Source organism: Meleagris gallopavo, chromosome 4 (assembly GCF_905368555.1).
Source record: "Meleagris gallopavo chromosome 4, MGAL_WU_HG_1.1, whole genome shotgun sequence".
Taxonomy (NCBI): Eukaryota; Metazoa; Chordata; class Aves; order Galliformes; family Phasianidae; genus Meleagris; species Meleagris gallopavo.
The window spans coordinates 52,056,596-52,083,677 of record NC_139407.1 but is presented as its reverse complement, the minus strand read 5'-3'; positions in this window follow the sequence as shown (position 1 = coordinate 52,083,677).

The window sequence follows — 27,082 nt, the reverse complement described above, 5'->3', positions numbered from 1 at the left end:
TCATTGCAAAACTTATTTGCCTGGACCTGAAATATTTTTGAAAGTTTTATTTTCACAATTACACAACTTTTCAGATAAAATTACCAAATAACTTTTTCATCTTGGGCAAATATTTATGATAAACCTCAGGAGAAAGCTTATAATTGCAAATGCTGCATTCAGCTGAAGGGCAGAACAAAGACCGAGAACTGAAGGTGAAGTTGCTGAAATTTCCAGCACAAATGAATTAAATATTACACGAACAAGAAATGTTGGAAGTGACTTGTGAGGGAAAAGAAGCTAATTTTTTTTCTTCATTAAATTGCATGTATAAAGATTTCAAATATTTATTTCTATTTTTGTAATTAGTTATGTACCTTCAATTCTGCATCTATTGATAAAAATGTTTTTACTGTATATCTTCAATCTTTCACATTTTTAAAGTTTATTTTATAGAGATCTGCTACATACTATTTGTTCAGTGCTACAATTATGTATATTTCTGTAGAGTGTCCAGAATTCACTCATTTCTATTTCTCTAAAATCAATTACCATCTAGACGTTAATTCTTGAGAAAATATTTAAAATAATAAATAGTACATCAGAAATAAATATATAAAAAATAAACAGAATTCAGGAAAACTGCTACATATTCTGAGTCATATGTAACGGTTACTGATAACTCATTGTAGAATTATAATCAGCTCTTAAGGTTATACTCTGAGGGGAACTGGAAACTTGAAAATATATTTTTCATCCTCATTATCTTTTTCAAGTATGAAATCGAATAGTCCTTGTGTAAGACGAATACTCCAGCTAAAGTCACAGTTCTCCCAATATTCACTTGTGAAACTTTGATAGAATATGGACTTCCCATAGAATTTTTCATTTATTACTTTCTTGAAACAACCAGATATAAAGAATTAATCTCATGAGTTTGATAATTATTGGATACATTTGGATACATGATGAGAATTAGAATCAGCCTTCATTTTAAAAACAGTTGCAAATCTGTGTCACAGTTCCCATAGTCTCACAGAATCCCAGAATCATTGATAAGTATCTTCATCTGGTACCTTGCTCAAAGCCCAGTCACCTAGAGCAGATTGCCTATCATTGTGTCCACTAAGGTTTTGAATATTTTCAACTCCACAAAATCTCACTTCTCAGTCACTTTCTCAATAAATCAAATTGCCTGTGTTTCAGTGTTTTCTCATTACCTTTTGCCCTGTCACTGAGGACCACTGAGAAGAGCCTGGATCATTACTTCCTTACTTTAACTCACCATTTATTTGCTCATATTGGTAAAATGCTACCTTAGATGGCTCCTTTTTCTTCCCTTCTTTTTTCCTCAGGTTGAACAATTTATGATGGATTAAATTACATATCATTTTCAGACCGTCTTACATTGCTGTCTTTCTATAATTATGAACAATTTGAAATTTATTAAAAAAAAAAAAAAAGGGAACATTTGGAGACAGATCCTTTTCCTTTCCGTGCTTTTTCCTGACAGCTTAACAGTTTAAAAATTACACAGTACTTCCATTGAGAATGTCTCCAAACTATTCTTGTTTAATCATTTCTGTTGCAACGCCTATATCATCTGAAAGAGACAGGGGCTTGCTGAGAACTAAAAGTTCTTTCTCAGATCATCAAAGACAATATGTTCCAGTTAAAAATTTTCTGTAATATATACTAGTTTGCTAATTCATCTTTTTCTTTATATCTTGTCACTGACTAACAAATCAGAGACTTCCACAATGAAGTCTGTCTTTTAGTATCCCTTTTCACTTTTCCGAAATTTTGGAAAATGAAGTCCTAGGAGTAATCAATTCAATGGCCTTCCTCAGTGATTAGATTACTCAAGGTTCATGGCCTTATTATTCCTCTTATTATTGATGGGCCATTTTGTTGATGGTGACTAGCCTTTAAACTAATTTCAGTTTAAATAACTTTAAGCAAAACAAATATACTAAGAAACCAGAAACTAATAAGACGTAAGTTCACTGTGGATACATGTACTACAAACTGCTGGAATAATTTATGCATGAATAATCTCTATTTAGAAAGAGCCCTGCAAGGCACAACACTGTAGTGATAGTTCTTTGGTGAAGCTACAGATGCCAAAACAATAGAATAATAACTTGACTGCATAGTCTGCACAGGAAGTCATTGCTTCATGTGTTGCTATTTGTACAGTATTCAGAACTGTAGCATCTGAATAACCAACATTAGATTTATGGACTATTATTCATAGGTTTCAGGTAGAAAATTAAAAGAAAAATAAAAGGGGAAATAGACTAAGGCATAGGAGTTGTAGGTTACGTGTGCTTGCCATATCTATATCCATTTCTACTTCCAGGTTTCCCAGAACTAAGCCTATGAATAAATTAAGAGTTGTGAACAATTTGCAGTCTGAGATTCTGAAGCTGAATCAAAGTTAAAATGTAGAACAAAAAACAAAAGAAGTAGCAAAGAACAGAAAATACTTTGCTTGATAGAGCTTACAGCGAAACAGTCTCTGGGGAAAAAAAAAAAGGAAAACAAAAACAAAAACAAAAACAAAAACAAAAACAAGCATCCAGTTTCTCCCTACATTTTAGCTACATTTTCAGTTTATTAATTATAAGAAAATAAAATAACTATCTTCAGTGAAACATATTAACTAAGATATGCAATGCAGATTGCATCCTGGAAATGCATATTTGGATTTTGTTCTGTAAGTGGATTACTATTTTACTATTTAATCACTTTTTTAAGAATAAAATAACTTCTCTAAATAGTATATCATAGTTAGGGCTTATTTCACACAGTGTTTTGGCACATTTCCACTGAAGTGTTAATAACCACATTTTTGCATAATCTCATTACCTCATGCTATGTGATTGACAACACTTAGATTTTTTCTTACATCTTCCCAATTTTAAATGCATGGATGTTCTGCAGTCACTACAGTCTTGTGGATTCTTTTTTTTTTTTTTTTAATGCTTCCCACTATGCCACACGAGCTTAATGCACCATTATTCAATTAAAAGCTGCCATGAAAAATTACTATATTTTGCCCTCAATCACATATATGGAAGTTGGGAATCTACACATAAATGTCTGTGCATTTCAGGAAATATTTAGTTATTAAGAAATGTGGCATATATTTTCATCAAAGAATGCAAAGAAATGCATGCTGTCACTAATAAAACATGTCTGAAAAGGACTTCCTGAGGAAAAAAAATAATTCTTAAAGAAGGTAGACACAGAGAACTCCAAAAGATATAACAGCAAAATTACCTTATGTCAGATTGGTATTGTATATACTGTATAGCAGCAGTTATCTCCCATTCTCTGCAGTGCGGCCACAGATGTCAAGGACATGAGAAAAATATGAGGATAAGATTATATTATCCTTTTTAATCTCCAGTTTAAGGCAAAGAATTCAGATGAAGAATATGTCCCTATGTTAGCTGCAATACTTTTTACAGCCGTAGCTGAGACTTGGATCAACATAAATTAGGAAAACTGTGATTAAAAACAAAACTTATTTTTTTTTAATGTGAATATTTAATCTTCCATTACCTCAATTCAGGCACTATTACTAATTTTGTGCAAGAAATATAGTTAAGATTTTAATGACATATAAGAAACTAAAAGTATAAGGCAATTTGGATGCCTTTTAAAATAAAGTACTAGCAAAATAAGGAAAACCCCTTTAAAAACAAAATATAAAAACTCTAAAAATAAAAAACTATTTTTTTTCCTAGTATTTTCAGTATAAAGTATGCAATTATGCTTTGCGTGCTGTAAAACTACAAACATTAGCAGCAGGGGAGAGAAAGTTGGAGGCGTAAACCTGTGAAAAATGTAGGATTTCAGCTAAGCTCCAAAATGAAATTAAATTGAGTTAGAGATTTGCTGTTTCAGATGCCAAAATCAGCAGAAAAGAGATTTTGAACAAGATTGTGGAGAAAGTGAGGGAGGTCAAATTAGCATGAGTTGAGGGTAAGGGAAGTTCAGAATTAGTGAATATTTGTCAGTAGGTAGCATAGTATAAATGTGTTTGATGCCCCATCCCTGGGGACTTTCTATGATTCTTTGATATCTTTGCACAATTAAAAACAGAGAAAGAAAGAAAATCCACTGTCAACATTTCTTGTGAATAGGAATCTATAAGCCAGATACTTAGGTCATATATATAAGCAGCAAATTCACAGTTCCAAAGAACATACCCTGCATAAGGTATTAGCCTTGATAAATTAGCATTGTTCTTGTTTTCTGCTAGAACCCAGAACCTAGGTTTCCATTCCAAAAGGTTTTTGGTGTATTATTTTAGACTGGAGAACAGCACGTGCAGGTGGGCTGAATATACGCCACATTTTTTAAGGATGTGAGGAGAGAAATGTTACATACCTAACATACTGTAATAAAAATCTTTTTTGATGTAATCAGTTTATTTCTTTTTTTCTACCTTTATTGATAATTCATAACTTTTACCGCTGTATTGTAGTTTTAAAAATTTTGCTCTCATCTTTACTAATAAGCTTGCATTTAAAAATATATATATATATATATATATATATACTTTTAGCTAACACATTATAGTCAAAAAATATTTTTCAGGAAAATGTGAAAGGATATGAAATTGGTGAAAATTTGTCTCACCGTGAGGCTTGGAAGGTGTGAGGAGTGGTCTGAAGCTGTGAATGGAGTTCCTCATGGGTCAATAATATGGGCAATGTGGTCAAATATGTGCACTGGTGACCTGGAAAACAAGCCACTGCTGTCACTGTCGTATGCACTCTGCTGTTGGCTTCAGGGCCTTTGTGAAAAGAGGCTGAGCTGACCTGTTCTGGATACAGTCCATTCCAGCCATCTCCAATGGCTGCACCTCAGGAGACTGCTAATCTAGCCAGTCAAATCAGAGACTTTCTGCTGTTTTCTCATGGAATATACACTTAGCTTTCACATTTCCATTTATAAAATAATATTTCTCTGTGTTTATGTCCAGATGCAGATGCAAATTTTGAGACCTCTGTTACAGCCCTGTTTTAGTCAATGTCTCACATCTTTGCATAGCTCAAGATCAGCCATGGGTTAGCTCACTGCTAAACATATTAAATGAATTAAATCAGAACATCAGGAGAAGGGGAAGCTTTAAAATCATAGAAGTGGAGATGAGAGAAAGAAGAGGGGAAGAGGTGAAGAGTAACAAGAGGTGTGTTTGCTGTTGTTGCTGCTGTGGGGAACAGTGGTAATATATGGTAGAAGCCAAATCCCACCTACAGGTAACTTCTGTCCTCTGCATAGCTCTTTCAATTGCAAAGCAGCTTAGTTTTCCAAGCAGCTGCTGCTATCAGAGCAGGTAGCCAAAGCATGGCTGTTTGTCAGACTGTATTCTCATCATGCTCACCTGGAATCTGTTCTGCTGAAGTCTGGTGCCAAGCCCTACTGGAAAACAAACAAACAAGCAAAAAAGCCCCAACAACTCATTGATAATTCAGACTTCCTGAGTTTGATATTTCTCCATCTAGATTGGTACAGATATCAGAATTAGAAATTTCAAGTTAAATAAACCCTGTCTATATTTCTTCCATATCCTATCTTAAAAGGTTTTTTACAGTGTGAAGTTTCACAATTAGTACCTGTGTCTTTTTTGAGATCTACTTTTAGAAAACATTTTCTGTAATAAAATAAAATAAAATAAAATAAAATAAAATAAAATCTTGGTCAAATGAAGAATAACTAATACCCAATCATGACATACAGTAATAATAGGATAGTAATAAAGAACTCGAAGAATTTGTAAAGCGGTTTAAGAAAGAAAATGCTGTATTTCTCCTAGTGAACAGGCCTGTAAAAACCTGAATTATTAAAGAGGTACAAATAATGATAAATAAAAGGTCTCTTGGAAGCTTACATGCAATACATAGTTCTCTTGTAAGTATGTTCATAGCTAGGGCTTCCAAAAAGTGTCCCAAATCAGTGAATGACACTGGCTGCAGTGATTTTTGAATTTATCAGTGTCTTTGAAAAAAAAAAATCTTCAAATGACTTTTTTTCTACACTATAATATTGCTGGGTTTCTTAGTAATTCTCACACATAAAATGAAAATGTTCAGATTTTGAACAACGAAATAGTGATGTAAACACTGATACAAAATATACAGATAGAAGTATGATTTCCCTCTGTCTTAGACATTTAAGGAGAACTGCATTATTAATAATGAATAAATGTATATTAATATTTAATATATATTTTATTAATATATTTAAGTCTGTAAATCTTTATGCACAAGGTACCTTGAAAATTGCATCAGACTATCACCCACACATTTCTCACATTAATCCATCTATTCTCTCTATAGAGTAATCTCACAATAATACTTTTTTTATTCCCACAAGCCTCTAACTCTCACTGTTAAATGATGTGCATGCAGGAGTTTTGATTTAATCATGAGGAACCTATGTTATTCTGTGACTACTGAAACATCAAGAAATGACAAGGCCTTTTGCACCTTTTGCAGATTGATGAAAAAGAGAAATCTTGTATCTAAAGATAATTTTTTTAAAAACTGATAATCTAAAATCTACCACTGTAATGGGCACAATCCAACAGAGTATGCATTTGCATTGCTAGAAGGAGAAAATGTGTAATGGTAGAAGAGAAAGAAGGAACTGAGATGTAGTCCAGAAGGTTTAGGAAATATATAATTCGTAATTAATATGCTTAATCCTTAATCCATGGAGAGGAGCTCTGCGGAGAGGGAATTGGGCGTCCTGGTGGACAACAGGTTGGCCATGAGCCAACATGTGCCCTTGTAGCCAAAAAGGCCAATGGCGTTCTGGGGTGCATTAAAAAGAGCTTGGCCAGCAGGTCGAGGGAGGTGATTCTCCCCTTCTAGTCTCCCCTGTTAAGGCCTCATCTGGAGTACTGTGTCCAGTTCTGGGCTCCCCAGTACAAAAAAGACAGGGATCTCTTGGAAAGAGTCCAGTGGAGGGCCACAAAGATGGTGAAGGGCCTGGAGCATCTCTCCTATGAAGAAAGGCTAAGTGAACTGGGTCTGTTTAGCCTTGAGAAAAGAAGACTGAGAGGGGACCTGATCCAGGTTTATAAATATCTAAGGTGTGGGGAGCAGAGTGGCGAGGCCAGACTCTTTTCAGCAGTGTGTGGAGACAGGACAAGGGGAAACGGTCAGAAACTGAAGCATAGGAATTTTCGCACAAATGTGTGCAAGAACTTCTTTACAGTGAGGGTGACGGAGCACTGGAACAGGCTGCCCAGGGAGGTTGTGGAGTCTCCTTCTCTGGAGATATTCAAGACCCGCCTGGACACCTACTTGTGTGACCTGGTGTAGGGAACCTGCTTTGGCAGGGGGGTTGGACTTGATGATCTTTGGAGGTCCCTTCCAGCCCTATGATTCTGTGATTCTGTGATCCTGTAAATTGTATAAAAATTCTTTCATTTTGGATTAGGAACCAGTAGTGAGATTTCTAACATAGGACAAAGGCAGTCCTCTAAAGATTTACAAAGAAAAGGAATTCAAAATCCAGCTGTACAAATACCTGATTTTTAAACAAGACTCTTGGAGAGAAAGAATTATAATGTCTTTCTGATACTTTCAGTAGGTGTCTTGTACACAACATTTGATCAAGAGTCTGATTTCAAATTTAATGACAATCTAGTTCTAATAAAAAGGAATGTCCTCTTTGTTGACAGACAGTTTGAGTAGACACTAGTTTGGATAATAAACTGGTTTTACATAAATAAGACAGCATCCCTTTTCAAAGCTGGAAAAGTGATGTTACTTTGGTCAAAAGAAGTTATAAAACACAGATTCACTTCCTGAGTAAGGATACCATATTTTAAATGTTTTCGATATCTCTGCATGCTACAATATGTAAGGATGTTAAAACCAACTTACAGTTGGAACAGTTACCTCTAACTTAAGTGCATAATCCAATTGCTGTTCATTGCTTGTGTTTTGTTTTGTTGATTGTTAGGTTTTTGTTTTTGTTTTAATTAATGAGTTCCTCTAACTTTAACACCTTAGTCATAAAACTTAAGTTTGGAAAGATCTTAGAATCAACAAAGTTGGAAAAGACCTGCAAGATACCCAGTCCAACCATCCACCTACCACCAATATCTCCCCACTAGACCATATTCTTTAGAATAACATCTAAACATTTCTTGAATGCCTCCAAGGACTGTGACTCAACCACCACCCTGGGCAGGCCGTTCCAGCAGCTAATCACTCTTTTGGAGAAGAAATTTTTCCTTATGTCCAAAGTGAATCTCCCGTTGTGCAACTTGAGGCCATTACTGGTTACACAGATGAAGAGACCAATCACTGCCTTACCACAACATCCTTTCAGATAGTAGTAGAGAGATCTTCCATCAATCATCTATTCCAGCTATAAAACTACTTGAGATAAAAATTTTTAAGACTTTCCTTGACAAAAATTTTACATTCTTTTGTATCTCATGTTCTGATTTAAATAAAGAAGAAAAAAAAATAGAATAGTAAGAATAAAAGAATAATAAGAATTCCATCAGAATGGGTACAACTGGGGGCCTCTAGTTCTGTTTCTGTATCCTTTTTCAATCAGAACCAATAAACGTGCACTCAGGGAAAAAAATACGAACAATTATGCATGATCTACTTCTTTAATATTTTCCCAAAGTCATGCTATTTTTGGCTCAGGAATTTCATGATTTGGCCTATGTCCATATAAATACATTATGTGACAGCAGGTTTCTCCTGTGTGGATTTATATCTCACCTGCAGTATTTTTCAGATATGAATTCTGATCTTTTATTTACAGAAAATATGGATTGGTTTGATTTGATAATGAAAGGAAAACTGCAACTACTCAAGAATGGTAATTTGTGACCAAGAAGTGAAAAGTAAAAGAGGGTAAGAAACCCTGCCTGCAGAAGATGTTAAACTGGCTGAAAGTAGCCAGGGACTGAACAACACTATTTAAAATGCTGAAGATTCTCTTACTGACAGAAAAGAATTGCTGCAATATTACCTTGTAACAGTCTCATACTTTGAGTGCTCAGGAGTCACTTTTGGTTATCATATTTGGCACTGGAGAATGAAGGATGAACAAAACATCAGGTTAAGGTACCCAGTGCAAATGCTTATATGAGTTGTGCTTGTGTGGCATCTTCGTAGACTCAGAACTGCTTATACAGGTAAGATGCTGAGAAATGCATTTTTCAATAAATCTTTTTATAAACACAAATGTGTTTAATGCATCTTAAGGGGTAGACAAAATTCCCAACAATATCTTTTAGTTGATGTACCTGAAAAAACTGCTCCAGTATATTCCTATATACTTCGCTGAGCCACTCATGGTTTGTGAATTTTTAAAGTATCCCCCTTGTCTGACTCTTTACAGCTCCCATATTCCCACCTTGATAATTCCCAATATGGAAGACATCCCGTATCTTTGAATATAATGTTTTGTAATATTTCTGAAACATTTGGTACTGCACTATGATCACTATATATGTGTATATACATAAATAGACACATAAGCTATGAATAAATAAACAATTCTATCTTTGGGGCAGGATTTGAATAATCTTTGGTGAATAAAGCTGCATACAGACTGTTACACAAGATGATGACAAAAAAAGAAAAAAAGGAACACTGCTTATTAATGAGGACTATCTTCCTCTAAACTGAATGAGACAGGGATTTGGAGGATAAAAAAAGCATACCCTTGCCTTAAATCTAAAAAATATAATATGGCATTCACCAAAAGAGATAAAGTCAATCTTGATTCTGGTATTATAATTATATATAAGTTTCTGTGTGTTTGGCATTATGAGCTATATAATACTCTTTAAACTTTTTTTTCCCCTCTGAATTTAAAGGACTAAAGTAAAAACTAGATGTGTCTTTGGAAGTAATAAATAGAAGGGGACAGATGAGAGCAATTATATTCATCTAATTGTATTACAGAACAACTGCCCTTTATGACTGTCTTAGAGATTGTGATGTATATATATCATAGATTATGGTATCATTTAGAGAATGGTCTTTCATACTGAAAACCTTTCCTTGCTTCTTCTCAACTCATGACATATATTTTTGCATAACTGTAATGGGAGAGAAAAGAATGAGGTTGATATGTCTGCTTTTGGATGGGGAAACGTCAGTAGAAGCAAAGAACAGTCATAGGTATGTGGTAAAAGCTGATTCCAGGCCCTAGAGCTGCATAGTGTATGAAAATAACTGCCAGTAGAGGAAAACATTCTTAAAATAATTTTAGGGGTGTATAGGAAAATAAAGCACTAATTGAAAGATGGGTCCTCGATGTCAGTGAAAAACCTTTCATAATATCATGGTAATTAAATTCAGTAATATAACAGATTAACCAATAATGTCCACATGTCTGTATGTATGCAATTCCTGTTTCACAATATCTTGATTTGTAGCCAGATTTTCAAACTTGGGCGGCATGGTTAAATTCCTACACTCACTAAGTGCGTTCTAGACTTTACAGGTATGTACTGATGCTTTCATTATCAAATAACTTATAAATTATGTGCACAGATTTTATCTTTAGGCTTCCAGATAAGATTAACATAGTGATTCAAAGTAAAACCTGTCAGTTCTTGAAAAAAGGTGAATCACATCATTCTTTCTTACTGAGAATCTTAGATTTTTCAAAGTATACTTTCAATGTATAATGAACTTTCAATGTTAAATGAACTAAAATATCTTGTTTACTAATATAATTTGTCTCATTAATTTGATAAGGCTTGCGATGTTTTGTTTTCATAATACCTCCTTTCTGCGCATTCTGTAGCGATTTGGTTTTTTTTCTGATGATTCTTAAATTGTTTTTGTATTATTTTATTTTGTCCTGGAATATGTAGATTTCAATCCACAATTTGGATTTAGTCTGTCATTAAAATAAACAAGTATATTTTTGTTTGTTTAAGAAAAAGTGATCAGAGGCTTATAAGATTATATTGAATTACTTTGAATATTTATGTATCATATTGATAATGAGGAATTATAGAAGGACTTCACAAAACACAGTGAAAAAAATGGCATATAATCTTCAGCATGGATAAACGTAAAGTTATATATTTATATGAATTAAGGGAAATGTAAACTAACGCTTATACAGTGCTGCATATGTCACTGGCATTTTCAAGTCAGGAAAGAGATCCTGAAGACATTTTTGACATTTGTCTTGAATGTTCAGCAAAATGCATAGTGACAATGCAAAAGTAAACAATGTAAGACATGATGAGGAAGTCTAAGGAGAATGCAGTTATCTGCTTTTTCACTTCTGCAAATATCTTAATTTCTTCCATATCACAGAATCATAGATGACAGTTGAGATAGAATCTCCCGTGTTCCAGTTTTTGCTCACTTCTTCTTGCCCTGGCATTGGGCACCACTGAAAAGAGCCCGGCTGTGGAGACAGTGAAGCTGTTACTCATTAAATCCCACTGTAGGAGAAATTTTGAATTTTACTATCCCATAAGGTTGTGGAGATAGTCTCTCTAAGATGGTTTAGTAAACTGACTACACCTTGTTCCATCCACTCTCCTACGGTCAGAGTTGCCAGTCAGTAGATCAGGTGTCAGGTTGTAAAGGCAGACAATATCAGTAGATTTAATAAGAGAACCACATACTTCCACAGACAACATGTTCACAAATGAATAAAAAGGAGAGTAAATGCCGCTGTCCCTGAATCCAGAATCTGCAGATGTTAGGAAATGAACAGGGAGAATGTCTTGCAGGAGAATATTGTCAAGGATTCTGTGTTCTCGTTTGGCAACATCTCTTGAAGGCACTGGACACAATCACAGGCCACTGGATGGATGGAACAATTATCTATTACAGTGTGACGTTTCTCATGTTACCATTTAATAAAAACACATTCAAATTTGAATTTTAACCTAAGTATTAATCCCAAAACGTCCTTTCATTTAAAATAAGTGGTTTCTCAGTGTTATTGACAGAGTGTAGGCTTAGTAGGAAGAAGAAATCATAGTCCTGGAAGTGATAGTAACAATAATATGTGATAACATGTAGTGCAGACAGTTTCCTAATTGACAAAGAATCTTTAGGTAGTATTTTCATCAGTAAAACAGCTAATTCTTATTACTTAAAATGCGAGTAGTAAAAATTTTATTTATTTATATTATTTTCTGTGATATTTCAGATTATTCAGCTTCTGTAGGTGCCTTGAAAGTTGCAACAGTTTATTTAACCACTTAACATAAAAGGCATTTTTGAGTGTGCAAGATGGGTAACATGCAATACTTGAACAGTATTCTACATTGATCAAAGTGATTTCAGTTTTCTAATTGGCTGCCATTTTCACTTTCTCCTGTCTGGAAACCATTTCTCTGTGAAGTATGGCTGAAGAGTGCTGTGTGAATGCTTTGACACCTATCCTCTCTTTCTTCTGCTCACTCTAATCAGATCATATCAAACCCTACGTACTCTTAAAGTTGCAAAGAACATGGTAAGTATGTATAGTTTAACTAGTATATTCTTTCAATTTTAAGAGTAAAGCTATGTTTAGGTGATTCGAAATAGATCTGCAAACTGTTCTCACTGAACATAAATCAAATACTTTAACTGGCACATCTAAGTTCTGAAGCTATTGATCTCGATTATTGATCATGAAGATATGGTGCTTCAAAACCCTTGGACTATGAAACAAGGATTTTTTCTCTACAATGATGTGGAAATACGCTAAAGTCAATCGCAAAATATAATACACAATGAATTAAAATGGCTGAAAAATAGGAACATCTTTTTGAGAAACTTTATTTTTTACATTATTTTCCAAGAATTTTCCTTCATGTACAAGGTTTTTTAATCAGTTGGGATAAAAAGTTTTGATAAGAAGATTAATATTTTTAATGTTTGCTAAACCATTTCCATAGTTCCATATACACAGTTTAATCTAAAATATCATTAACACATAAGGTGACGTAAAATTTTTACAACAGTGTAGTAGAATGTAATCAATACCTAGTCCCAAAACTGTATTCAGTTACATTTCCAATATTTGATTTTTTTATGAACGCTTTTTTCTGTACCTCTTCTTACTGTAAAGCCTCATTTGTTCTGAAGTAGACTTCTAGTAAAGGCAGAGCACTCCATACGTGATAACTAAATACTATATGGCAAATAAATATAAATATATTGTGTAAATGTCATTAGGAAATAGCAAATACCATTAAAGGGCAAAATATAAATATGGATATAATCACTACTTTATCAGCTATATGGTGAATAGCAGAAGAAGTTGACTTTTTTTTTAAAGAATAACTAGATGTCATACATAAATGCAGAAATAAATTTCAGCATTCTGCGTTTCATAAAGAAACATGTAAACACTTAAGGCACCTATAACAGTTACAGAAAGTAGCCTAGTAACTGAGGAGAATACAGGGAAATTAATAGAAGATGCAGCACAATTTCAGTTTAGTTGTCTTATATTAAATACCATGCAATCTTGCTTCCAGACTTTCCTACAGAATGTAGATTTTCAAGGGATTAATACTAAGGGCATTATCACCTAGCTGTACTTTGAGCTCCTAACCTCATTGGCTGTTTGGACACATGTTTTTTTTTGTTGTTCTTTGTCGCCCAATCTGAAAGTCATCGGTTTGATATGAGACCAGAAAGATAAAGTAGAAACAACATTGGCAGTGTAAGACAGATTCTTTTAGTTGTTTTCCTTGCCTTTCACAAAAAATAAAAGCAAACAAACAAACAAACAAAACCACCTAGAGATACAGATGAAATTACAATGGAACATTCCATTGTAATTGCATTTACTATTTAATAAAGCCTACATGCAGGTTTTATTAAATGCAAATTTAAAAATATTTTGTCATTGTTTATAGCCTCTTTGTCTGCTCTTCAAAAAAATGCTTTGTGTTGGATCAATGTTTTCCATAGTTTTTCTTATCTTTACTAGCTGTATGGAAGAAAATTATATTCTACTATGGCTGTTGCTTTTCAAGGTTCTTCTTATTATTGTTATTACTAATTAATTGTTGATGATTGATGATGGCATGTTCGAAAGTGAATATAGACATCTGTCCTTGCTCCTGGCAATGGGGATATGTACAGCTCAGGAGATCTACAGGATGCCTTTAGGACTTAGCATCAAAAATTCCTGAAAATATTTATAGTATTTACTTCAGTCGAATACAAAAGTCTGACATTTCTAGGCCATGGTAATGTTACCCAAAAATTCACTAGCACAATACATTGCCTTACATCACTTTTTCTTTGAGTCATATTGACACCAAAAATGTATCAATAATTTGTAACATGATATAAAGACAATGGAATTAGGAGATACTGTCCTCAGGGGAACTATAGAAAAACTTTCAAGCAGTAATTACATGCTATTACTTTTCAGTAACTTGTTGAGGTCTACACCAAATTGCTAGAGAGAAAAATCAGAAAATCCATTTGGGTATGAAGAGGTCACAAAATAATAATTATTGAGGGATAGAAAAACAGTAATTGAACATCCAAAATAAAAAATATTATAGCTTTGATTTAAAATTCATAAGTGTTAGTGAAAATGTTTGAAGTCTTTGCTATTTCTCTGTTTCACAGTCAATTTGTTTCACATCTGGTCATGACAGCAAGTGTATAACTGAACAAATAGCAAAAATTTTGAAGTTATCAGGGCCATCATTTGACATTGTAAAATCATTATTTGAAATGTCAAAGACTGCTGTAGTATTCTCAAGAGACGTGGGCCTGAAGGATGTTGAGTGGCTATCTGTGTGAACACCGGCTTCACCAGTTCCAACTGATCCCCATATTTCTTACATCTTTGCTTTAAAAAGAAAGAATGACTCCAAAGGATCCTATAGAGGAACAGCTTTGTTAGTATTACACACAGTATTCCCAGTATTTACTGAAAGATGAGTATCCCTTGCAAGATGATCTCAGAAGATCACAGAAGTTACAATGATCTGTTAAATGTCCCAGCTAGTTCACAGCCCAGAAATTATGTGTATCTGCAGAAACCATGCTGTATTATGAAGTATGCTAACATAACTTTTTAAACATCTGTCTTACCTACTTTAATCCTCTAAGAGAACAAGTGAAATATTCTCTAAAAATAAAAGCAGGTTTTTCAAGTATTCACGAATTATCTCAAATCTGTATTTGTTTTTACAGATATCCAGGAGAGGGAAAAAAAAAAATCCTGCTAAATGTTAAAGGGAAATGGAATAGAGGTCTTCACTGTATCACTGGTTTAAAATATATCCATCTAGAAAAACTGTAAATTATGTCCAGTAGCCTCTTTCACTATTAAACGTTGAGCATTTTGTTCTAATGCATACGACAGTTCATTTTAGCGACATTTGTGGTGTTCTGAATATAATACCAAAGAAAACAGTCAAATAAATGAAATGTTACTATATACTTACTTAGCAGTAGTCTGGATCTTTTAATCATTTTAAGTGACAGAATGAGAACATATATAAGGTGTTCTTCCCTTGAGAGAGTAGAAATGTTTGCCACTGTGTACGAGGTAAAATTTTGATGGCTGCACAGTAAAGTGAAATTTTAATTACTGTAACTGAAACAGGCAAGAGTTTTTCTGTGATCATCAAGGAAAAATATCCAACTATAAACCATGAAATTTGTGCCTTAGCATATTACCAAAACAACAAACAAACAACAACAAAAAAAGACGCAGTCAAAGATGCGTTACTATTTCATATCTTTCATTTATCGCATTGTTTTTATTGCCACTGGGTACCTTCCTGATACTAAATCTGAATCAAGTTGCAATGAAATAATTATAGATTTTACTCTGAAAATACACACTGAAGCTAAGCTCATGGATACCAGTCACATCTGTAAAAACTGAAATAATGAGAAAATAACAAGTCTGAGATAGGAAGACAAGGAAATTCCTTGCATCTGTATTTCTGCTTCATCTTTAGTGTTCTGTATCACAAGTTATTTTTCCTCTCAGAGGATTTCAAAAGCATGTGTTAATCAATGAAATAATTATTCTAGTCATATTTACATAATACTGTCATTCTCAAGCATGGAATATCAATATTTTCTTTTAATTACTTATGTAATTTTATAAAATTTATGTGCATGGAGTTAAGCACATATCCATGGGACTTTGTAATATGCCTTTAGTTGAGAATGTCTGAAGTGTGCACAATTGAAGTATTTTAAAGAAGAAAGAAAATAAGGTTTTTAAGTATTATAAACATCAAATGAATTAAAACTGTACTTTGTAGCTGTTATTTACTATGTGGACTGTTATTTACTATGGTGGACTGCACTTGCATGTGTAAAGGTAGATTTTCAAGTGATAAACAAATTGAACTTCCTGCTATTTCTGTGTCATGTACCATTTGTTAATGTAAATATGAATGGAAGGACTTGGAATGTTTAAATAAAAAGAAATCTTAATTTCAAAAAACTTGTATTACATGTTTTTGTAGCAAAAAGCAGTGATTAACGATGTTTAAATATTTACTCTCTTTTTATTAAACCTGTGCATGGAAATTACTTTAAAAATGCTTAATGCATGTTTGAAATCTCACAAAAAAAGCCGGCCTACACACAGTGTTCTAGCCAGAAATGCAGGTTTTTCTCTTCTGCTCGCAGGAGATGGATGTCAAGGTGTCATGCAAATGTGACAGTGAACTTCAATGGAAACTAGTACTTCCAGTCACATGTAGATTTAAGAGTTACTGGAATTTTAATCAACAGGCATATCTTTAGTACATTAGCATTTTCCTTTTCCTGATTTTATATTTCAGTAAAATATTAAGATATTTAAAATATAAAAACTACTCTGCATCAAAACTGGTTGTGAAATTCCCTTTTTGTTTTCAAAAGCTTCAGGATTACTGATTTAGTAAGAAGAGTTGGCCATTGCTGTCTATCATACATTTCTGCAGAGGGGAAAAATGTGACAGTGTGAGCAACCATTCAGCAACTACTAATTTTGGAATTTTCCTTCTGATTCTCACTGTAGCATCAAGCTTCTGATCCAAAAATCCCATTAGTGAGCTGCTATGCAGTAACTATGAGTAACCTTTACCAGTACTTGAATTAATGGCATTTTCACACAGTGAGTTTTCATATAAGACTACATTTTGTTGCTAACATTCTGCATATATTTTGCAGATGAGTAGGAGTGATATCTCATCCAAAAATGCATTCAAGATTTTTGTATAAGGTTCACTGAAAAACTACTAGTCACAAAACATTGGCTTTAGTTGTTACATAAAAGGTTTTCGCAAATAAAACTTATTTGAAACATATTCTGATTGAGCTCTTCTTAATAAAAGTATCCTGTTACTCAAAGTCTGTGGTGAGTACATCATGAGAACAAAAATATTTTTACCAAAAAAAGAACTTAATGTTCAACTTAAGGTATTATTATAGAAGACTGTTTGGATGAAATCTTTATAACTGAATTTCAAGTAGGGAATTAAATCCCCCTTTCTAATTAACCTCTCCATAAATCAATCTAAAGATTTTTCAAGGCTACTTATCATTAATCATGTGCAGCTTATGTTTCTAAACAGGATAATGCATGATGCACTGCAGAAACTTCACTGACACCTCTTTAGCATAACACAAGCATATTACCACTCAGGAACAATATTTCCTTTTCAATTGTGCCAAGAAAGAAAAAAAAAAAAAAACGAACTGGCAGAATCCTTTATACTCATAGTAGTTACTATACATTGTTGCTTTATATTGAAAATGCATTTTTCCAAAACCCATGATTTTTTATTTCATCAATGCAACTATCAGATTACATTTTTGCAGGTCGAGTTATTGGAGTGCTGGTAGTAGTTACAGGCGTTGCGTAAAGCCAGTACTCAGAAAGCATATGGCTCATTTTTCAGACTTATACTGGTTATATGCCAATCTGGATTCTAAATGAGGAACACTTCTTTAATAAAGATGACTTACATGTGCTATACAGCAAGCTTCTCCATGCGTCCCACTCCATGCTCTGCAGACTTGGTTTCCAACACCTCTGTTCTTCTGATCCTGAGTGTTTCAAGAGCAGAGTCTATTAATCACGATAGATTGTCATTCATTATGCAATAGGACAAATGCCCACCAAAAGTTTGAACACTTGCTTTCAAGGAGGAAAGCAGCTGCATCCCTCTCTTATTCCATTAAAACTTGCTTTGTTAAATTACTGTATAAAATAAGACAAGTAAATAAAAGTCATTTCCAGATTTCATTTTCAGAGGCAAAATATAATGCCACAGCATTTTCTCAGTCTGGAAAATGGTCCTGGTAACTCAGGCATAAGAGAGGCCAGTTTATTACTAAAGAAATAAAATAAATAACCTTCTCGAGTGCTTGAGCTAATTTAAAATTTTTGAAACTATCTATTGAAATATTTCAGATCATATGTACTGGACAGAAGCTTAATTCCCCTGCCTTCCAAAGCTTGTTTGATCAATAAACTGATGCAAATTACTCCTAACAACTTGCAAATAACTAGCAATAAGTGATTTTTATAAACTTTAGTCTGCATTTAATCAAAGAGTTTCTTACTCCGCTTTTAATTTCTGGTACTTTCACAATCCAATTCCTTTAGGACTGAAAAGTCAGAGTGTAAGAAATTGACTTTTGCTAATTTACTTTTTTTGTCAATTAATTTTTGTATACTACATTAAGTAGTCTTCTTCCAGTAACTTAAATCCTTCTGGCCCTACTACAGTATTGATCTTACGCTCTTTCTCATTCCAGAAAAATCTTGCTTAGCTAAAATGTATACTTTCTCACACTATCAGCTGTGTAGCCCAAATAAAGCAATCAACATACACATTAGTAGGCATATATAATTTTAAAAAATGTGAGCAACTTATGCTGATCAGCGGAGTTATAAATTTATACAGTTTATTTGATGGTACCATAACAATACAACTATAATATTAATATACAAGTACCATAATAATAAATAACACAGTTACTATTGCATAACTATGAAATAAATCCAGATTCAATGTGAATTGGCTTCTAGACTTCTAAATTCCACTCCAGTCAATCCAGCTGAGACTATTTATTTTTCAGCTTTCTTAGTAGTTGTCACAGGCCAAAAGGGAAAGGAAGCTACCTAGCTTAAGGGTTCTTAGTGATCATAAAATATCAGGGATGTAGGATTCTGTGATATTCAAAAATATAAAGGCTTTGTTCACTAAATATTTTTGCTTACTACAAATCAACACAACTCACCACTAGCGTAATACTGTAACACTATAATGTAACGGAAAGTACAGCAATAGTAGCAGCGTGACACAATCCTAGGCTTCAGCAAATGAGAATAAGCCCAAATGCAGCAGCCATAAAGACAGAAACAAAAGAAGAAAAACTTACCTTTAGAAGGCCTCAAGTAGGCAGAGATCACCAGCAAAGCACCCTTGCTTCCACTTCCAACCCTTAAATGAGGTCTGGAATAGGGTGGAGCCAGGATCCACCCCTGTTTGTCACTCAGGTTCATTACCTACCCCTGAGTTCGCCTTGGTTGGCCTTGCCTTCCCAGCAGGTGCTCAGCCATTATTTTAGGCCACGACTTAGTATTTCTGCTACAACTAGCAAGAATATTACAACAGTAAAAATGCAAACATGTCAGGATTAGACTTATGACAGATTATATAAATACATATTCATAGAATTATTGTTACCAATTGCATCAAACAGATCCTAGAAGGAGGAAAGAAGGTAGCGTGTGTGTCAATAAAACAAAATAAACTACCAAACAGATAAAAAATAATTACCAAAAAGAAAACCAACCACCACATGAGTAAAAAATAAAGCAATTACACAAAGGAAAATGGCCACTGAATGTTCAAAATAAAACAATTATCAAAAGAAAACAGCCTGTCCACAGAAACAGGCTCAAAAGGAGAATAAAGTGGAATCTCACCACAAAGCTGATCAGCATCACCAGGCATGGAGTGTTACAGAGTTTATAAGTCAATGTTGTTAAGTCACAGATTCAACACAAAGTTTCAGTGAAGCTTCAGCCTGTTAAGGAAGGAAAGAAAAATAAACAGAACGTTGAGCACTTGAAGTTTCTCAGAGAGAAGCTCCATTTTGGATAAAAATCATGTCATTTTTATAGGGCACCACTTCTTAGGTAAAAAATAGGTTCTGTTAGTTTTGGTCTTCTTCCTGTTAGAGTCTATAGATAATATTTCTTCTTTCAACTAAAGTTTATTCCTTGCAATGATCTCCTCTTCCTCAGGTGATAAAACTAAATTCCTCCCTTCCTCTTTTTGGTCTTAAGAATGGAGTACTATCTGCAAGATGCCTTCCATAAGAGATGTTCAGTCATACCTCAAAGTTTCTAGTTCTCAGGTTCAGTTTTCTAGTTGGCAGACTTTTCTTTAATGTGTTTTAGCGGATATTTTATGTCAAACTTTCTTATTACAGTCAGATTACCTCTACAACTGCTCCAATCAACAGCAAAAGTTACTATGAGTCACACAGATTCACTTGGAAAATTTCTGAATGTCTAGTCTTGCTACATTATGAGTTATGCATGAATTTACTTGAAGATGTCACAGAAAACAAACAGACAAGTAAAAAAATGTTTTAACTTCCAAGAGGTATTTTTTCTCATTCAACTAATCAGGATACTTACATAACTTCTGCAGCCAGCATTTAATTCTTTGGCAAGACTGTTGTCTTGGTTTGTTATTCACTGATGATTATCAAATTTTCTCTTTTCTCAAATATTTTCTCAATGTAGAGACTTACTTAAACAACTAGGGTTTCAAAACTCTATGTATGAAATAACCATTTAACTATTTAACATGTAGATGTGTTATCAAAATCATGCAATTGCAGCCTTCATGATGCATTTACATTTCAGAATGACATTTAGAAGACAAATGTGGATTAGTTAAGAATTAAAACTAACCACAATAGTCTCCAAGGCAGCTACTAACTCTTAATCCAAGCTCTGAAAAGCCCTGTGATATACTAACAAATCTGATCATAATAAGATGCCCAAACTTTTGAAGAATGTAGGCCTTCAATTCCAAAATTTGTTTGTGATGTAGAAAACAGAACTAAAAAAATAAAGAATTTCCAAGTCTATAGCTGCAATGACAGAACATAGCCAGAAAACTATCATTCAGATCCTAAAGATGTTTAGCATCTTTCTGGAAACTAGAAATAAAAGGAATTCTGAGACTTTTTCTCCTTTTTTGTGCCAATGATACAATGAGTATAAAGATACAGTAATATAAGAATGGCTCTATGTTAAATACAAAAAGATATCAACTCTAGATAAACTAAGCAAAGTAGCATTCTAGATATTGGCACTGCACAAGTTGTATCCTGTGTATGTGAAAAGAAGTCATAACAAAATTACAGAAAATACATTGTTTAAAACCTAGTGCCATTCAACCACGCTAATCCTGATCTACAGTGACTTCAGGCAAAATTTTTTTCAGGACGCAGAAGAACATCTGATTTAAGAATCTCAAATTTGCACAGCTTTAAAGTTTTGGATTTTTTAAATAATAAAAGAGGGTTAAAAGTCAAATATTTAGTGGAAATAGTGCTGAGAGATGCCTTTTGCATGAAGGAGTAAGCAGAAAATGCCTCACAAAGCCCTCTATCCATGGCATCTTTAATTGCATTCTAAATGTGCCTAGCTTAAGCTTAAAGGTGTTGAATCAGAGGTTCTAGGATTCTTACAGGCTTCTGTTATAAAAGAAGAAAAAAGGAAATCTTACTGGAACATGTGGCTTAAGCTCAGTGATTCATCTTGCCTTTACAGATCCTTTACTCATAAAGGTAATTATTCCATTGCACTCTTCTAAGTTTTGTAGCAACTTTCATATTGATAGCTAAAAGCATACATTAGGACAATGAACTACACCCTAGGAACAACATCAAACACTTACAAACTACACAGAAATATTTAAGCAGCAAAAAGTCATGTATATGAAGAATTAATCAAATTCTTCAAACAGATTAGCTATGACCAGTATATGTATTGAGACTAATGATTTTATGCAGTTTCTTCTGTGTCATATTAATAATTTTACTGTTTTCATTTTTGATATTTTAATAATTTAATTTACATAATATAATACTATTCTTAGCATTATAAAAAGTTGATTCAATGTTCAAAGATTCCAATTATAAAAGGCTTAAATATAATCTGAAACTGGTATTACTATGATGATTGTGAAAGTATGTGACACTTAGTGTACATATTTCTGGTATTCTGAAATCCAACACATAGTCTTTTTTATTTAATCAGATGTGCCTCTTTTCAAAATGCCACTGAAATTGTGGAACCTTTCCCACTTTGTACAAAAGAGTCAAAAAATTTATACGGGGAGAAAAATTAAGAATATTCAGGTCATTCAGTAGCAATTTAGGGCTTCAACAGTCTCTGAAATCATCCCCATGATTCCTAATGGGAAAGATTTGCCAGCAGTTTGCAATCTGATTGTAACTATCTGCTTTATCATATAGATCTATTGGAAAAGCAAGAGGCCCAGTTTCCTGCTTTTGCTTCAATTCAGTCAGCATCAGGAAGCAAAGATAAGGATGAAATGTTGCTGAATAGAAAACTGTCTCCTGAAAGCATATATTCCAAAAACTACATTAGCAAAAAGTTAGTTAACAGATTCCTGACTCCACGGATTAGGATAAGGATTTCAACTATTGTGTTTCCTGAAATATAAAGAAACATTTTAATCATTTTTAGTTATGTCACTCTTATGCTAACATTATGCAAGCTGAAGACAGTAAAATAAAATAATCTAAACAGGTGTTGAAATAAAAAAGAAACACCTAACTGCATCACATTTAGAGGGGATCTGGTACTGTTTATATAGGAAACATGAGGGAATTTTGTAGGACAAAATTTTCATAGGTATTGGTAGGATAACAGAAAATGTGGTTCCTCACATAAGTCTGAGTAAGCCTGAAGAATTCATATTGTCTTGTATATGAAATAAAGACAGTGAATGAAAATATATATGCATTGTTAGTTGCAATGTGTACATTGCATATTAAGAATATAGTATTACTCGACAAAAATAGTGAAAAATAATTTCTGACTTTGTAATGTAGAGTAATATCAGCGTCTATTAATCTCTGCTTATCCTCAGATATAAGGTATACATATGTATAATGCATTTATAGTTCCTCCTAGTGCATTGTCAGTAAGACTAAGATTTGAAAAAGAAATTGAGAAGAGAATTCTATGGTTTGTATATGGCTATAGACTGAATGAAGTCAGAAAACACACCTGTATGGAATATTTTGTATTGAAGAAACAGCTTACAATTTTGTAGCAGGTATTAAAAGAATTTATGTGTTAAATTCATCTGATATGGGATACAATTTGATACTTAGCTAGTCATGTAAGTTGTTTTTATAGGTAACAGAATATTATGGCTATAGCTATGACTCAGTTCATCATGTTACACTGTAAGTATCCAAAATAAGTTAAATTAATCACATCATATAAACTCTTATTGATTATAAAGCGTTCTTCATAAGATAGCTGAGATATTACCTTACTAAATGTTCAAAGTTAGGTGAGATTAATATAATCCCTCAGGTCTGTTATTCTTTGAGACTTAATCACATTATTTACCTTTTCGTTGTATGTATTTCTGGAACATAAATTTAGATTGCACAGACAATCATGCTCATTTTCAGAATATCAATGGTAACATGTCCTCTGGCCACATGCATTTTGTTACAAATAAAACAACAACTAAGAACAACAAAAAAAGACTGATAAGGAAAGTGCTGATAATGTATAGAAATTATTTTTGGCACTTGTCAAAAAAAATGCCTTTCAGAAGCAGAATATTCTAAAGAATAAGAAATCTTCAGCAGAAGAGAGATTTTACATAAAGTCTCTTGCTAAATACATTCATCAGCTTCTTGTTTGTAACTCCAGGGCCTCTACTGCAAGAGCATTTCTAATTCATTCTCATTTGTGGAGCCCTGTTTTTTCCACTTCCTCAGAATGTTATCTAATGTTATTTCATGCTGAGATGAAACACTGACTATGTCAGTAAGGATATCTGCTGAGAAAGAAGAATAAAAGTATAGTGTACATCTAATAGTGCAATGCCTTCACTGGGGATACGCTGAGCTAGTGAATTTGCATCATCTATCTCTAATGAATTATCTCATGCAGTATTGGTTCTAGCAAATTGTAGTATGTGAGAAGATGCAAAGGCTGTGCAAAAAATTTAATCAATACACTGCATCTGGAAAATTTATTCTTACTTACAAAAAATAAACAAATAAACCCAAAATTTTGTTAACTTAGTCTTTGTTAGGATTCACCATAATTTATTCTTGGAGTTTGAAATACATTCTTGAACTATAGATGTAAAGGAATCGGTCTTCTGTTCTGATCAGAAGTTTTAAAGATTTCATCTGCTATCCCATTTTGGGCCAATACTATGTTATACTAAAAATGCATATGAAAATTCTCCCTGTCAAAGATTATTCCACAATCATTTTCCAGAGCCTTCAATCTAGACTTTAACTTTGTGACTATGACAATGATGTGGGAATCTCATATTCAAGCATTACAGCTTTCTAGAAGTTATAGCATTTGAATTGTTGAAATGATCCCCAAGATCATAGGTGGTAATTAGACTGCAGAATCTCTGATTATTCATGTAGCTTATATATAGAAGGCTGTACTGAAAGAACCTGTTGAAAAAAATAAAGTTCCAAACTGATGCATAAATTTCTGATAATTCACACAAGTGACATGAAAGTACTGTGAACAGCACATCAGGAAATGTTTCAACATTCTGTCATATTGAAATACTTCTGCACATTATTTTCATTCTTTATTTCTTGGACAGGTTAACTCTTTTTCATACATCTTTGGAAACTTATCATTTGAATTTAAAGCATCATATTCAATCTCTTTTGAAATGGTGTTGGCTAGGATATGAGTGCTTGTTTGCTCTTCCAGTCTATGTGGGTGCTAATAGAGGTAATTATTGAAAAAAACTGAACTCCTTTCGAAGAAAAAAGCTCTGAATACTAGTTAACGATTATTAGGTCCCAATGGCAGTTATTATTATTTTTATAAAATAATGAATTGGTAAAATTAATGTTAGCTTAACATTACTAATTCCCCCCAACCATACAAAATTGAAGCATTTAAGAATGTAGGGGTTTTCAGGTGACTCACATGACATGTACATTTTTTCCACATTAGTCTTTTTTTTTTTTTTTAATTTTGTCTTATGTTGTCAATTGTGTGGTATTTTTTGTCCCTCTGAGTAAAATATCTCCACCTAACAACTATTCTAAATCTCCCTTATTTCATTTTAAAACCATTCCTCTTTTACCTACCACTCACGTATCTACTCATGTAAAAAGTTGGTCTCCTGTTTATAGGCTCCCTTTAGGTCCCATTTGTTCATAGATCAGCTAGCCTTATATATTTGGTATTTGGGGCTAGATTTTGTATTCACACTGACCTAAAAAATGCTGCTATAAGCTTAACTCTTCAAGCAACAGGATTATTTAGACAATAGTCTAGACAATAATAATTCCTGCCTTCTAGTCCATAGTAATTGCCTTTTTCAATGTAACTTCTGTCATCTGTTAAACTTTCAATGCTACAGCAGTTATCCTGATCAACAAATTATCATTCTTTTCACAAGATGAATCTGAAAGGGAAACATGGGTTGTGTAACCATATGTGTGTAGCTCACCTGTAAACTTCAGATTTTATATATCTGTAGGCAAATGTGGTCATAATGCCTATCCTGAGTATATAAATCATTCTTAGGTCACTAGTCTTAGATATTCTATAAAGAGAAAAATACACTCCCTACTGTTGCGAATAAACTAGTTTTTGAATTAAGGAATAATTATTCTAAGCTTTATTTATAGTAATGAATACTTCTTAAATCAATGCATTATTTGAATATAATGAAGTATATATAAAATATTCACTTTTTAAAATAATATGTATGCCAAATAAAGCAATGTAAAATATGTTTATTCTCATGCATATATCAGCTTGTGGTTTTATATGTTATTTTAACTGAATGATGCTCACTCATAATAAATTTATATGTGGAGAATCCTATAATATCAAAATAAAGTGGTTTTGGTTTCAGAATATTTAGAAATATTTTGATTTAGAAGTTTTGTTATTAAAAATCATTACATAACATATTACATATCCAAAACAATTCCCTCTGAGTCAGAATGTATTTCTCCATCATGATGTTAATCCAACTATTTGTGAAATAGTCCATATAAACAGGGAGAAAAAAATAAGCGAAAGAGAGGCTGAAATTTACAAAACAGTTGTCAAATCCATTCAGTGAACTAAAGCATAGCAGTAAAAGTACATCTTTAAACAACGGGAGTTGTTTAACCATCCATCCTTACCTGAACAGTAACTTCTTTAAAAATCTTCCTTTACACATTACTAGACACCATCAAAGTGATCAATCTCAGAGTTCATCTTATACATTCCTTATTTCAGATACAGCAAACTAAATGACATGGCTTTTGATGGCATAGCTTCTTAAAAGGCATGGCTTCTTAAATGTTGATTCTTTAATGTGCGCTGCTGTCCTTATTCCTGCAGAGCATGCAAACATCAACAATAGTCAGTTGCTGTAGGGGAAAACTGAGCCTTATCCTAATTACATAACAATCCTTCCCCTCCCCTCCCCCCCCCCTTTTTATGCTAAGAAAGCAACTTAAGTGTCAATAACATAAAGCCACTTGTAGTTTAAGCCATGTGGAAGAAGAAAAGAGAAATCAAGAATGGTGACATATTATAAGTTCTGAAGATTTTCTAGCCATTTTTTATCTGAAAAGTTTTGAACATTTTCTATTATCCTTCAGCCAGAAAGGTCACAGTTGAATGGCATGAGAGAATTGCTCATCCTCCAGGCAATGAACATATTATCTGTCTGTTTCTACTAGCCTCTACACAGCAGAAAAACAGATCACTGACCATTATAAAGAGAATTATATAGGTTGTAATGAAAGTAATGTGTTTTATTTATTTCCATGGAAACTACAGCAAGTACAAAGAG